This window comes from Mytilus californianus, unplaced genomic scaffold (genome assembly GCF_021869535.1).
Source record: "Mytilus californianus isolate M0D057914Y unplaced genomic scaffold, xbMytCali1.0.p SCAF_121, whole genome shotgun sequence".
NCBI classification, from domain to species: domain Eukaryota; kingdom Metazoa; phylum Mollusca; class Bivalvia; order Mytilida; family Mytilidae; genus Mytilus; species Mytilus californianus.
Window position 1 is genome coordinate 13,606 of NW_026262606.1, and position 12,715 is coordinate 26,320.

At 34.6% G+C, this 12,715-nt stretch overlaps 15 non-coding genes across 15 annotated transcripts; all 15 read left to right on the top strand.

The window, feature by feature from the left end:
- The first annotated feature begins 209 nt into the window (after window positions 1-209).
- Window positions 210-293, top strand: Trnal-cag (transfer RNA leucine (anticodon CAG)). Its single transcript has one exon. It is a non-coding gene; the product is annotated as a tRNA-Leu (tRNA).
- Window positions 294-667: 374 nt separating this feature from the next.
- Trnal-cag (transfer RNA leucine (anticodon CAG)) lies at window positions 668-751 on the top strand. Its single transcript has one exon. It is a non-coding gene; the product is annotated as a tRNA-Leu (tRNA).
- Window positions 752-6,967: 6,216 nt separating this feature from the next.
- Window positions 6,968-7,051, top strand: Trnal-cag (transfer RNA leucine (anticodon CAG)). Its single transcript has one exon. It is a non-coding gene; the product is annotated as a tRNA-Leu (tRNA).
- Window positions 7,052-7,425: 374 nt separating this feature from the next.
- Window positions 7,426-7,509, top strand: Trnal-cag (transfer RNA leucine (anticodon CAG)). Its single transcript has one exon. It is a non-coding gene; the product is annotated as a tRNA-Leu (tRNA).
- Window positions 7,510-7,883: 374 nt separating this feature from the next.
- Window positions 7,884-7,967, top strand: Trnal-cag (transfer RNA leucine (anticodon CAG)). Its single transcript has one exon. It is a non-coding gene; the product is annotated as a tRNA-Leu (tRNA).
- Window positions 7,968-8,341: 374 nt separating this feature from the next.
- On the top strand, window positions 8,342-8,425 carry Trnal-cag (transfer RNA leucine (anticodon CAG)). The gene has a single exon. It is a non-coding gene; the product is annotated as a tRNA-Leu (tRNA).
- Window positions 8,426-8,799: 374 nt separating this feature from the next.
- On the top strand, window positions 8,800-8,883 carry Trnal-cag (transfer RNA leucine (anticodon CAG)). The gene has a single exon. It is a non-coding gene; the product is annotated as a tRNA-Leu (tRNA).
- Window positions 8,884-9,257: 374 nt separating this feature from the next.
- Trnal-cag (transfer RNA leucine (anticodon CAG)) lies at window positions 9,258-9,341 on the top strand. The gene has a single exon. It is a non-coding gene; the product is annotated as a tRNA-Leu (tRNA).
- A 374-nt stretch (window positions 9,342-9,715) lies between these two features.
- Window positions 9,716-9,799, top strand: Trnal-cag (transfer RNA leucine (anticodon CAG)). Its single transcript has one exon. It is a non-coding gene; the product is annotated as a tRNA-Leu (tRNA).
- A 374-nt stretch (window positions 9,800-10,173) lies between these two features.
- On the top strand, window positions 10,174-10,257 carry Trnal-cag (transfer RNA leucine (anticodon CAG)). The gene has a single exon. It is a non-coding gene; the product is annotated as a tRNA-Leu (tRNA).
- A 374-nt stretch (window positions 10,258-10,631) lies between these two features.
- Window positions 10,632-10,715, top strand: Trnal-cag (transfer RNA leucine (anticodon CAG)). The gene has a single exon. It is a non-coding gene; the product is annotated as a tRNA-Leu (tRNA).
- Window positions 10,716-11,089: 374 nt separating this feature from the next.
- Window positions 11,090-11,173, top strand: Trnal-cag (transfer RNA leucine (anticodon CAG)). The gene has a single exon. It is a non-coding gene; the product is annotated as a tRNA-Leu (tRNA).
- Window positions 11,174-11,547: 374 nt separating this feature from the next.
- Trnal-cag (transfer RNA leucine (anticodon CAG)) lies at window positions 11,548-11,631 on the top strand. Its single transcript has one exon. It is a non-coding gene; the product is annotated as a tRNA-Leu (tRNA).
- Window positions 11,632-12,005: 374 nt separating this feature from the next.
- On the top strand, window positions 12,006-12,089 carry Trnal-cag (transfer RNA leucine (anticodon CAG)). The gene has a single exon. It is a non-coding gene; the product is annotated as a tRNA-Leu (tRNA).
- Window positions 12,090-12,463: 374 nt separating this feature from the next.
- Trnal-cag (transfer RNA leucine (anticodon CAG)) lies at window positions 12,464-12,547 on the top strand. The gene has a single exon. It is a non-coding gene; the product is annotated as a tRNA-Leu (tRNA).
- Window positions 12,548-12,715: the final 168 nt, after the last annotated feature.

Sequence of the window (12,715 nt, forward strand, 5' to 3'; positions counted from 1 at the left end):
TAATTGACATGCAAGAAGTGTTTTATCGAAGCAATTACTTATAATTCTATCTATAAAAGTTTGATCTGATCCAGGACTCTAACTAGGCTTGAATTGAAGCATTTATTTGGGTGCTGAGATATAAAGGGACAAATTAGTGTCAATTTTGATGTCTTGTTATTTGGGTGCTGAGATATAAAGGGACAAATTAGTGTCAATTTTGATGTCTTGTCAGGATGGCCGAGTGGTCTAAGGCGCTGCGTTCAGGTCGCAGTCTGGTTCTCCAGGCGTGGGTTCGAATCCCACTTCTGACAAATTGTATATTTTTATTGGCACCTATACATGTTATAGACATCTCAGGAACAGTTTAACCATTGAAAAAGATGTTTGACACAATACCGCCAATTCTTAGATGCGCAAACTCTGTTTTTAATGAAAAGAACCTCTTTAAATCTCGTTTCTGAACGAGGATATTCTCTTAATTGACATGCAAGAAGTGTTTTATCGAAGCAATTACTTATAATTCTATCTATAAAAGTTTGATCTGATCCAGGACTCTAACTAGGCTTGAATTGAAGCATTTATTTGGGTGCTGAGATATAAAGGGACAAATTAGTGTCAATTTTGATGTCTTGTTATTTGGGTGCTGAGATATAAAGGGACAAATTAGTGTCAATTTTGATGTCTTGTCAGGATGGCCGAGTGGTCTAAGGCGCTGCGTTCAGGTCGCAGTCTGGTTCTCCAGGCGTGGGTTCGAATCCCACTTCTGACAAATTGTATATTTTAGACTTCCGGTTTAGACATTCAGCAAGAAGGACGTATTTTTCAAAGCTGAGTTTCAATCGAAATTTTTCTTGTCTTAGGACGAGCCATCCATGGCTTAAGGTGTAAGTGAATACTCCCAGTGACATAACATTTGCTAGTCGTGAATTATTTTCTATATTTCTGACTTTTTAACGTGTTTTCGTAACCTCCCTTCACCATGCCTGGTGGAAGGGGGGCGAATAGAACTGTGAAGGAACAGACTGTCCTAGTTGATGTTGGGGACAATAAAAATGTTTCGGCCTTATCGGTTATTAATAGTGTAGAGGCAGAAGTTGGTGAAGGTGTAGTGGAGGCTTGTGTCCCTAAAAGTGGAAACATATATGAGATAACACTCAAAGAAATAGAAGCTGTTGATTTAATATGCGACACGGGGTTCAAAGTTAACAATGAAACATTTAAGCCAAACGCTGTATTTTCGAAAGAAAAGATGGTGAGTTTCCTTAATGTGTCTTATTATGTGACGGATGAAGAAATTACGAAAAAACTTGAAGATTTCGGTGCTGAGTTAATATCGTCCATTAAACGCCGAATGCATCCGGGCACGACTATTGCAGATGGTACAAGGTACGTGGTAGTAAGGTTCCCAGATTTTCGTCAAAGTTTACCGTATACTATGAAGTTTTCAACAGGTGTTAATTCACATGAATATATACGTGTATTACATGACAATCAGAAAAAGGTCTGCTCGAAATGCTTCGAATCCGGCCATGTGTATATCAACTGTCCTGACAATATGTGTTATCGTTGCAAAGATAGTGGACATTTGGCTCGCAATTGTCCGAAACCACGCTGTGATAAGTGTCATAGATATCCAGCCAGCTGTATTTGTGAACCTGTATGGGGTTATGATCGTCCTGATACAGAACCCCAAAATGACTCTAATGTTGAAGACTCTAATGTCGAAAATGAAAATGCTACTAATGATGATCAAATGGAAGAAGATGATGAGGTTAAAAATGGTGAACGTGGTGATGTAGATGATGTGTTAAATTTAGATGACCGTGACTCGACAGATGTAAAAGAAAATTCGGATGTTAATACTGACCAAGATGAACTAAACCTAGATGAAAATACTAAAACTGATTCCAGTAACAATACTCCTGACGATGATGATAAACAAACTGAAATTATGAAAGTACATGAACATTCAAAAGACAATTTAATTGACAATGAAATAAATATTTTGCATAAAAAAGGGGGGTCCAAAAAAGTGAACGAGTCAGTTTCTCATGAGTCAAATGTTGACATGGTTGATTGTGATCATGATAAAAATGCAGAGTCTTCGATTGCCAGTGAATCAGAAATGGAAATTACTGATGAGGAACTGGCTCGTAGTATGGGTAAAAAAAGAAGGCGTCGTTTGGTTACTAGCCCCAACCTCACCCCTGAGGACATTAAGAAGATGAAGTCTAATCCTAAGTCTAAACTCTCTTCTAATAAACCAAGTTCAAGTTCATAGGTTCACATTTTTATTGTTTATTTTTCTGGTTGATGGTAAATATTGTTAGCATAAATGCTAATGGTCTCAGAGATGTAACAAAGTTTCAGAATTTTACAAAATATTGTTCAGAAAATTATTTTGATATTGTTGGTATCCAAGAAACGTTTTGGGATGATGATATTATTCCAAATATTGAAAAATTTTGGGAAGGAAAAATATATTTTTGTAATGGTGTAAACCTGAGACAAGGTGTTGCTTTTTTAGTAAGCAAAAGAGTACAAAATCAAGTGTCCGAAGTTCAAAGTTTTGACGGTAGATGTATCCATATTTCCTTTAAACAGGATGATAACGCTATTGATATAATTAATTGCTATGTTCCAAATAGTATGCAAGAAAAAATTAAGTTTTTTGAGAAACTTGCTTCTAAAATGGCGAATTCAGAAAATATCATTTTACTAGGTGATATGAATACATCTCTGTCAAATCTTGATCGTTGTGGTAAAACAGAACACACTCAAGATAAAGCATACAAAGAACTCACAAACATGTGTGATATGTTTAATTTATATGATGTATGGCGAGCGAGAAATCAAAATGCACGAATCTTCTCTTGGCGTCGTATCGTTCAAAATGTCCTAATTCAAAGTAGAATTGACCACATTTTTATTCCGAAAGCATATTCTCAATTTGTCAAAAACGTGTATTATAAACATAATACTTTCAGTGACCACTCTTTTGTCAATCTAAATATAGATTTTACTGAAATTGAGAGAGGCCCAGGGTTATGGATATTTAATAATTTATTATTACATGACGAGGATTATGTTCAAAAAATTTCACGATTAATTGAAAAAGAAAAAAATTGTAGACTTTTTGATGATGAGCCGCTTATTTGGTATGACAATTTAAAATTTAAAATAAAACAATTATCAAAATCCTATGCGCAAAATAAATCGCGTATTGAAAAGTCCGAATATTTTAAGCTTCAAAATGAATATGAAAAACTATCGTCTATGGCGGTAAATAATGTAAATTTTGATGTAAATAAGTTCGAAGAAATGAAACTAAAACTTAAAACGTATGAAGATAAAATTTGTAAAGGTGCAATTTTGCGCTCAAAGGCCCAATGGGCTATAGACGGAGATAAAAGTTCAAAATATTTTTTGCAACTTGAAAAATATAAACAAAATAGTAACGCTGTAAAAGAATTAAAAACAACCGAGGGTAAAATTTTAACAACTACAGATGACATTCTAGAAGAAGTATATAAATTTTATAAAGAGTTATACTCTAGTACAGTAATAAATAAAGATAAGGCAAAAGAAATTTTGGAATATATTTCTGAAAAAGTTTCTGATGAAGATAGTGAAAATTTAGAAACCGATTTAACTCTAGATGAAATTAAATCGTCATTATTTGGCATGTCAAAAAATAAATCTCCGGGTCCTGATGGATTAACAGTTGAATTCTTCTGTAAATTTTTTAATTTGTTTGGTGAGATTTTTCTTAAAATTTTTAAAGTTATAGAAGAAGATCACATCCTAACAAGATCAATGCGGCATGGTATAATAAACTTAGTTTATAAAAACAAAGGGGATAAAAATTTATTAAAAAATTTTAGACCGATATCTTTGCTTTGTGTAGACTACAAAATAATTGCTAGAATAATGTCCAATAGATTAAAATTTGTTCTACCGAAATTAGTGTCTAGTTTTCAAACATGTTGCATACTAGGCCGCGACATTGCAGACACTACATCAAGTATAAGAGATCTAATTGAAATAATTGAAAATGATGATTTAGAAGCCTATCTTATTAAAGTTGACCAGGAAAAAGCTTTTGATAAAGTTGACCATGATTATCTGTTTTTAGTTTTAGAAAAATTTGGTTTTGGTCCTAAATTTATGCAGTGGATAAAAATATTTTATAACAATGTAAACAGCAGTGTAAAATGTAATGGTTTCCTTACAAAGTATGTTAAACTAAATAATTCAATAAAACAAGGGTGTCCAGTTTCTGCTCTCCTCTATGTGTTGGTGGCAGAACCATTAGGTCAAGCTATAATTAAAAATAAAAATATTCAGAGTGTAAATATCCCAAAGTCAAAGGTAAATGCTAAAATTTTTCAACACGCAGATGACACAAATATTTTTACTTCAAATAAAAAATCTGTAAATGAAGCTTTCAAAGTTCTTAATTTGTACAGTGAGGCTTCTGGTGCTAAAATTAATAAACAAAAATCTGAAATTATGAGTTTAGGTTCTGGCAGTATTACTGATTCAGAGTTAAATACATTACAAATACAAAAAAGTGAAAATGTAACAAAAGTTTTAGGCATATATGTTGGAAAGGATAAAGAGTTATGTGAACTTCTTAACTGGAAGGATAAAATTAAAAAGATAAAAACAATTTTGTTCTTTTGGAATAAAAGAGAATTAACTTTACCAGGTCGAGCTACAGTTTTAACTTCCCTTATAATGTCGCGGTTATATTATACTGTAACTGTATGTCCATTGCCGGAAAAAGTTAAAAATGAAATCCGACTAATTGTTATAAAATTTCTTTGGCAAAGTAAATCACATTTAGTAAAATATCAAAGTGTAGTAGGTACAAAACTGGAAGGTGGCTTAAACATTCCTGATATTTTTCTAAAAATGCAAGCCTTTAGATTAAAATTTCTTAAAAAATATTTGGACCCTGAATGTCAATCAATTTGGAAAGGTGCGTTTGATTACTTTATCTCTAAAATCGATAATATGGATTTAAAACAAGATGTAGTTTATACGCATTTAAATTCAAAACAGATTAAACACTTACCGCTTTACTATCAAGAAATGATAAACGCGTGTTATAAAATAAAATCCAATTTGAAAATCGATTTTCAAGTGCAACATGTATATAATAATCCGCTGTTTTGTAATCCAAACATAACATGCAACGGTAAAATGCTTCTGTTTGAAAAATTCATTCAAACAGGCTTGATACGAATAAAAGACATTTGCTATGAATTTATGCCGGGTTTCTTCACATCGAATTCAATAGATGAAATAATAAAACAAAAATTTCCTGATGAAAAAACAGAACAAATAAAAACAGCTTTTGAAAAAATCATTCGATGTATTCCTGACGAGTGGAAAGAACTATTAAAATCCGAAAATCCTCTAAATGTTGAGATTACTCCGATTGTTAAAATTTGTTTAGATAACGATAGAGAAATTCACATTAGAAGTGCTGTGACGAAATTATTTTACAGCCTTCTTTTGACAAAATTTTTTGAAACGCCCTCTGCTGAAAAGCATTGGGCGGAGCTATATCCGTCTCTCAATTTCAAAAATCTTTATTTGGTTGTCAATCAGTGTTGTTTACCTCCTGATTGTCATTGCTTAAACTATAGGATTGTCCATAGAGCTATTTTTACACTCGAAAAGTTGGTCAGAATAGGTCAGGCAGATACTAGCACATGCAAAACGTGCGGCCAGGGTATAGAAAATCTTAGTCACATGTTTGTACTTTGTCAAAAGTTCAAACCACTTCATGATTACCTGAAAGACATATTACACAACATTTTTATCAATTACCCGCCTGATATGGTTAATTCTATTGATTATGAACAGTTATTTTTACTTGGGTTTTTGAAACGTTCACAAGTTATTAATACTTATTTTTTAAATTTTTTCCTTAGTGTAGCCCGACTTTGCATATTCAAATCACGGAATTTAAAAGTTTTTCATGACAAAGACATAGATGCACTTCGTTTATTCAAGTACACAATTAAAAAATACATTGAATACGCATACACGTATTATAAAATGACACAACAAAGACAATTATTCTATAAGTATTTTTTACACAATAATACTTTATTGGATATTAAAAATGACAACATAGTTTTGTTTGTCTAGACAGTTACTTCAATTTGATTGGTTATTAGAACAAAAGATCACATTCCAATGTAAAATTATCGATCGCATTTAGGTGTGTTCGACTTTTGAAAATATTTTAGAGTTGTCTCGCTTTCAATATATAACTTATATTGAATCTATCCTGTTCAATTCATATACCCTTTTGATGAATGAATCACTATAAAATAAATTGGGACTAATATGCTATACTATTTTTAAAGTTTTTAACGTGTCTCATCTAGATGTATTTTATTTTTTACTAATGTAGGAGGATAACTACTAACAACTCTGTATATAGAAAACTTCTCACCAATGAGGAATGTCTCATGGTGACAGTATGTAAATATGTAATAAAAATTTTATTAATGATATTAAAAAAAAATAAGGCGCTGCGTTCAGGTCGCAGTCTGGTTCTCCAGGCGTGGGTTCGAATCCCACTTCTGACAAATTGTATATTTTTATTGGCACCTATACATGTTATAGACATCTCAGGAACAGTTTAACCATTGAAAAAGATGTTTGACACAATACCGCCAATTCTTAGATGCGCAAACTCTGTTTTTAATGAAAAGAACCTCTTTAAATCTCGTTTCTGAACGAGGATATTCTCTTAATTGACATGCAAGAAGTGTTTTATCGAAGCAATTACTTATAATTCTATCTATAAAAGTTTGATCTGATCCAGGACTCTAACTAGGCTTGAATTGAAGCATTTATTTGGGTGCTGAGATATAAAGGGACAAATTAGTGTCAATTTTGATGTCTTGTTATTTGGGTGCTGAGATATAAAGGGACAAATTAGTGTCAATTTTGATGTCTTGTCAGGATGGCCGAGTGGTCTAAGGCGCTGCGTTCAGGTCGCAGTCTGGTTCTCCAGGCGTGGGTTCGAATCCCACTTCTGACAAATTGTATATTTTTATTGGCACCTATACATGTTATAGACATCTCAGTAACAGTTTAACCATTGAAAAAGATGTTTGACACAATACCGCCAATTCTTAGATGCGCAAACTCTGTTTTTAATGAAAAGAACCTCTTTAAATCTCGTTTCTGAACGAGGATATTCTCTTAATTGACATGCAAGAAGTGTTTTATCGAAGCAATTACTTATAATTCTATCTATAAAAGTTTGATCTGATCCAGGACTCTAACTAGGCTTGAATTGAAGCATTTATTTGGGTGCTGAGATATAAAGGGACAAATTAGTGTCAATTTTGATGTCTTGTTATTTGGGTGCTGAGATATAAAGGGACAAATTAGTGTCAATTTTGATGTCTTGTCAGGATGGCCGAGTGGTCTAAGGCGCTGCGTTCAGGTCGCAGTCTGGTTCTCCAGGCGTGGGTTCGAATCCCACTTCTGACAAATTGTATATTTTTATTGGCACCTATACATGTTATAGACATCTCAGGAACAGTTTAACCATTGAAAAAGATGTTTGACACAATACCGCCAATTCTTAGATGCGCAAACTCTGTTTTTAATGAAAAGAACCTCTTTAAATCTCGTTTCTGAACGAGGATATTCTCTTAATTGACATGCAAGAAGTGTTTTATCGAAGCAATTACTTATAATTCTATCTATAAAAGTTTGATCTGATCCAGGACTCTAACTAGGCTTGAATTGAAGCATTTATTTGGGTGCTGAGATATAAAGGGACAAATTAGTGTCAATTTTGATGTCTTGTTATTTGGGTGCTGAGATATAAAGGGACAAATTAGTGTCAATTTTGATGTCTTGTCAGGATGGCCGAGTGGTCTAAGGCGCTGCGTTCAGGTCGCAGTCTGGTTCTCCAGGCGTGGGTTCGAATCCCACTTCTGACAAATTGTATATTTTTATTGGCACCTATACATGTTATAGACATCTCAGGAACAGTTTAACCATTGAAAAAGATGTTTGACACAATACCGCCAATTCTTAGATGCGCAAACTCTGTTTTTAATGAAAAGAACCTCTTTAAATCTCGTTTCTGAACGAGGATATTCTCTTAATTGACATGCAAGAAGTGTTTTATCGAAGCAATTACTTATAATTCTATCTATAAAAGTTTGATCTGATCCAGGACTCTAACTAGGCTTGAATTGAAGCATTTATTTGGGTGCTGAGATATAAAGGGACAAATTAGTGTCAATTTTGATGTCTTGTTATTTGGGTGCTGAGATATAAAGGGACAAATTAGTGTCAATTTTGATGTCTTGTCAGGATGGCCGAGTGGTCTAAGGCGCTGCGTTCAGGTCGCAGTCTGGTTCTCCAGGCGTGGGTTCGAATCCCACTTCTGACAAATTGTATATTTTTATTGGCACCTATACATGTTATAGACATCTCAGGAACAGTTTAACCATTGAAAAAGATGTTTGACACAATACCGCCAATTCTTAGATGCGCAAACTCTGTTTTTAATGAAAAGAACCTCTTTAAATCTCGTTTCTGAACGAGGATATTCTCTTAATTGACATGCAAGAAGTGTTTTATCGAAGCAATTACTTATAATTCTATCTATAAAAGTTTGATCTGATCCAGGACTCTAACTAGGCTTGAATTGAAGCATTTATTTGGGTGCTGAGATATAAAGGGACAAATTAGTGTCAATTTTGATGTCTTGTTATTTGGGTGCTGAGATATAAAGGGACAAATTAGTGTCAATTTTGATGTCTTGTCAGGATGGCCGAGTGGTCTAAGGCGCTGCGTTCAGGTCGCAGTCTGGTTCTCCAGGCGTGGGTTCGAATCCCACTTCTGACAAATTGTATATTTTTATTGGCACCTATACATGTTATAGACATCTCAGTAACAGTTTAACCATTGAAAAAGATGTTTGACACAATACCGCCAATTCTTAGATGCGCAAACTCTGTTTTTAATGAAAAGAACCTCTTTAAATCTCGTTTCTGAACGAGGATATTCTCTTAATTGACATGCAAGAAGTGTTTTATCGAAGCAATTACTTATAATTCTATCTATAAAAGTTTGATCTGATCCAGGACTCTAACTAGGCTTGAATTGAAGCATTTATTTGGGTGCTGAGATATAAAGGGACAAATTAGTGTCAATTTTGATGTCTTGTTATTTGGGTGCTGAGATATAAAGGGACAAATTAGTGTCAATTTTGATGTCTTGTCAGGATGGCCGAGTGGTCTAAGGCGCTGCGTTCAGGTCGCAGTCTGGTTCTCCAGGCGTGGGTTCGAATCCCACTTCTGACAAATTGTATATTTTTATTGGCACCTATACATGTTATAGACATCTCAGGAACAGTTTAACCATTGAAAAAGATGTTTGACACAATACCGCCAATTCTTAGATGCGCAAACTCTGTTTTTAATGAAAAGAACCTCTTTAAATCTCGTTTCTGAACGAGGATATTCTCTTAATTGACATGCAAGAAGTGTTTTATCGAAGCAATTACTTATAATTCTATCTATAAAAGTTTGATCTGATCCAGGACTCTAACTAGGCTTGAATTGAAGCATTTATTTGGGTGCTGAGATATAAAGGGACAAATTAGTGTCAATTTTGATGTCTTGTTATTTGGGTGCTGAGATATAAAGGGACAAATTAGTGTCAATTTTGATGTCTTGTCAGGATGGCCGAGTGGTCTAAGGCGCTGCGTTCAGGTCGCAGTCTGGTTCTCCAGGCGTGGGTTCGAATCCCACTTCTGACAAATTGTATATTTTTATTGGCACCTATACATGTTATAGACATCTCAGGAACAGTTTAACCATTGAAAAAGATGTTTGACACAATACCGCCAATTCTTAGATGCGCAAACTCTGTTTTTAATGAAAAGAACCTCTTTAAATCTCGTTTCTGAACGAGGATATTCTCTTAATTGACATGCAAGAAGTGTTTTATCGAAGCAATTACTTATAATTCTATCTATAAAAGTTTGATCTGATCCAGGACTCTAACTAGGCTTGAATTGAAGCATTTATTTGGGTGCTGAGATATAAAGGGACAAATTAGTGTCAATTTTGATGTCTTGTTATTTGGGTGCTGAGATATAAAGGGACAAATTAGTGTCAATTTTGATGTCTTGTCAGGATGGCCGAGTGGTCTAAGGCGCTGCGTTCAGGTCGCAGTCTGGTTCTCCAGGCGTGGGTTCGAATCCCACTTCTGACAAATTGTATATTTTTATTGGCACCTATACATGTTATAGACATCTCAGTAACAGTTTAACCATTGAAAAAGATGTTTGACACAATACCGCCAATTCTTAGATGCGCAAACTCTGTTTTTAATGAAAAGAACCTCTTTAAATCTCGTTTCTGAACGAGGATATTCTCTTAATTGACATGCAAGAAGTGTTTTATCGAAGCAATTACTTATAATTCTATCTATAAAAGTTTGATCTGATCCAGGACTCTAACTAGGCTTGAATTGAAGCATTTATTTGGGTGCTGAGATATAAAGGGACAAATTAGTGTCAATTTTGATGTCTTGTTATTTGGGTGCTGAGATATAAAGGGACAAATTAGTGTCAATTTTGATGTCTTGTCAGGATGGCCGAGTGGTCTAAGGCGCTGCGTTCAGGTCGCAGTCTGGTTCTCCAGGCGTGGGTTCGAATCCCACTTCTGACAAATTGTATATTTTTATTGGCACCTATACATGTTATAGACATCTCAGGAACAGTTTAACCATTGAAAAAGATGTTTGACACAATACCGCCAATTCTTAGATGCGCAAACTCTGTTTTTAATGAAAAGAACCTCTTTAAATCTCGTTTCTGAACGAGGATATTCTCTTAATTGACATGCAAGAAGTGTTTTATCGAAGCAATTACTTATAATTCTATCTATAAAAGTTTGATCTGATCCAGGACTCTAACTAGGCTTGAATTGAAGCATTTATTTGGGTGCTGAGATATAAAGGGACAAATTAGTGTCAATTTTGATGTCTTGTTATTTGGGTGCTGAGATATAAAGGGACAAATTAGTGTCAATTTTGATGTCTTGTCAGGATGGCCGAGTGGTCTAAGGCGCTGCGTTCAGGTCGCAGTCTGGTTCTCCAGGCGTGGGTTCGAATCCCACTTCTGACAAATTGTATATTTTTATTGGCACCTATACATGTTATAGACATCTCAGTAACAGTTTAACCATTGAAAAAGATGTTTGACACAATACCGCCAATTCTTAGATGCGCAAACTCTGTTTTTAATGAAAAGAACCTCTTTAAATCTCGTTTCTGAACGAGGATATTCTCTTAATTGACATGCAAGAAGTGTTTTATCGAAGCAATTACTTATAATTCTATCTATAAAAGTTTGATCTGATCCAGGACTCTAACTAGGCTTGAATTGAAGCATTTATTTGGGTGCTGAGATATAAAGGGACAAATTAGTGTCAATTTTGATGTCTTGTTATTTGGGTGCTGAGATATAAAGGGACAAATTAGTGTCAATTTTGATGTCTTGTCAGGATGGCCGAGTGGTCTAAGGCGCTGCGTTCAGGTCGCAGTCTGGTTCTCCAGGCGTGGGTTCGAATCCCACTTCTGACAAATTGTATATTTTTATTGGCACCTATACATGTTATAGACATCTCAGGAACAGTTTAACCATTGAAAAAGATGTTTGACACAATACCGCCAATTCTTAGATGCGCAAACTCTGTTTTTAATGAAAAGAACCTCTTTAAATCTCGTTTCTGAACGAGGATATTCTCTTAATTGACATGCAAGAAGTGTTTTATCGAAGCAATTACTTATAATTCTATCTATAAAAGTTTGATCTGATCCAGGACTCTAACTAGGCTTGAATTGAAGCATTTATTTGGGTGCTGAGATATAAAGGGACAAATTAGTGTCAATTTTGATGTCTTGTTATTTGGGTGCTGAGATATAAAGGGACAAATTAGTGTCAATTTTGATGTCTTGTCAGGATGGCCGAGTGGTCTAAGGCGCTGCGTTCAGGTCGCAGTCTGGTTCTCCAGGCGTGGGTTCGAATCCCACTTCTGACAAATTGTATATTTTTATTGGCACCTATACATGTTATAGACATCTCAGGAACAGTTTAACCATTGAAAAAGATGTTTGACACAATACCGCCAATTCTTAGATGCGCAAACTCTGTTTTTAATGAAAAGAACCTCTTTAAATCTCGTTTCTGAACGAGGATATTCTCTTAATTGACATGCAAGAAGTGTTTTATCGAAGCAATTACTTATAATTCTATCTATAAAAGTTTGATCTGATCCAGGACTCTAACTAGGCTTGAATTGAAGCATTTATTTGGGTGCTGAGATATAAAGGGACAAATTAGTGTCAATTTTGATGTCTTGTTATTTGGGTGCTGAGATATAAAGGGACAAATTAGTGTCAATTTTGATGTCTTGTCAGGATGGCCGAGTGGTCTAAGGCGCTGCGTTCAGGTCGCAGTCTGGTTCTCCAGGCGTGGGTTCGAATCCCACTTCTGACAAATTGTATATTTTTATTGGCACCTATACATGTTATAGACATCTCAGGAACAGTTTAACCATTGAAAAAGATGTTTGACACAATACCGCCAATTCTTAGATGCGCAAACTCTGTTTTTAATGAAAAGAACCTCTTTAAATCTCGTTTCTGAACGAGGATATTCTCTTAA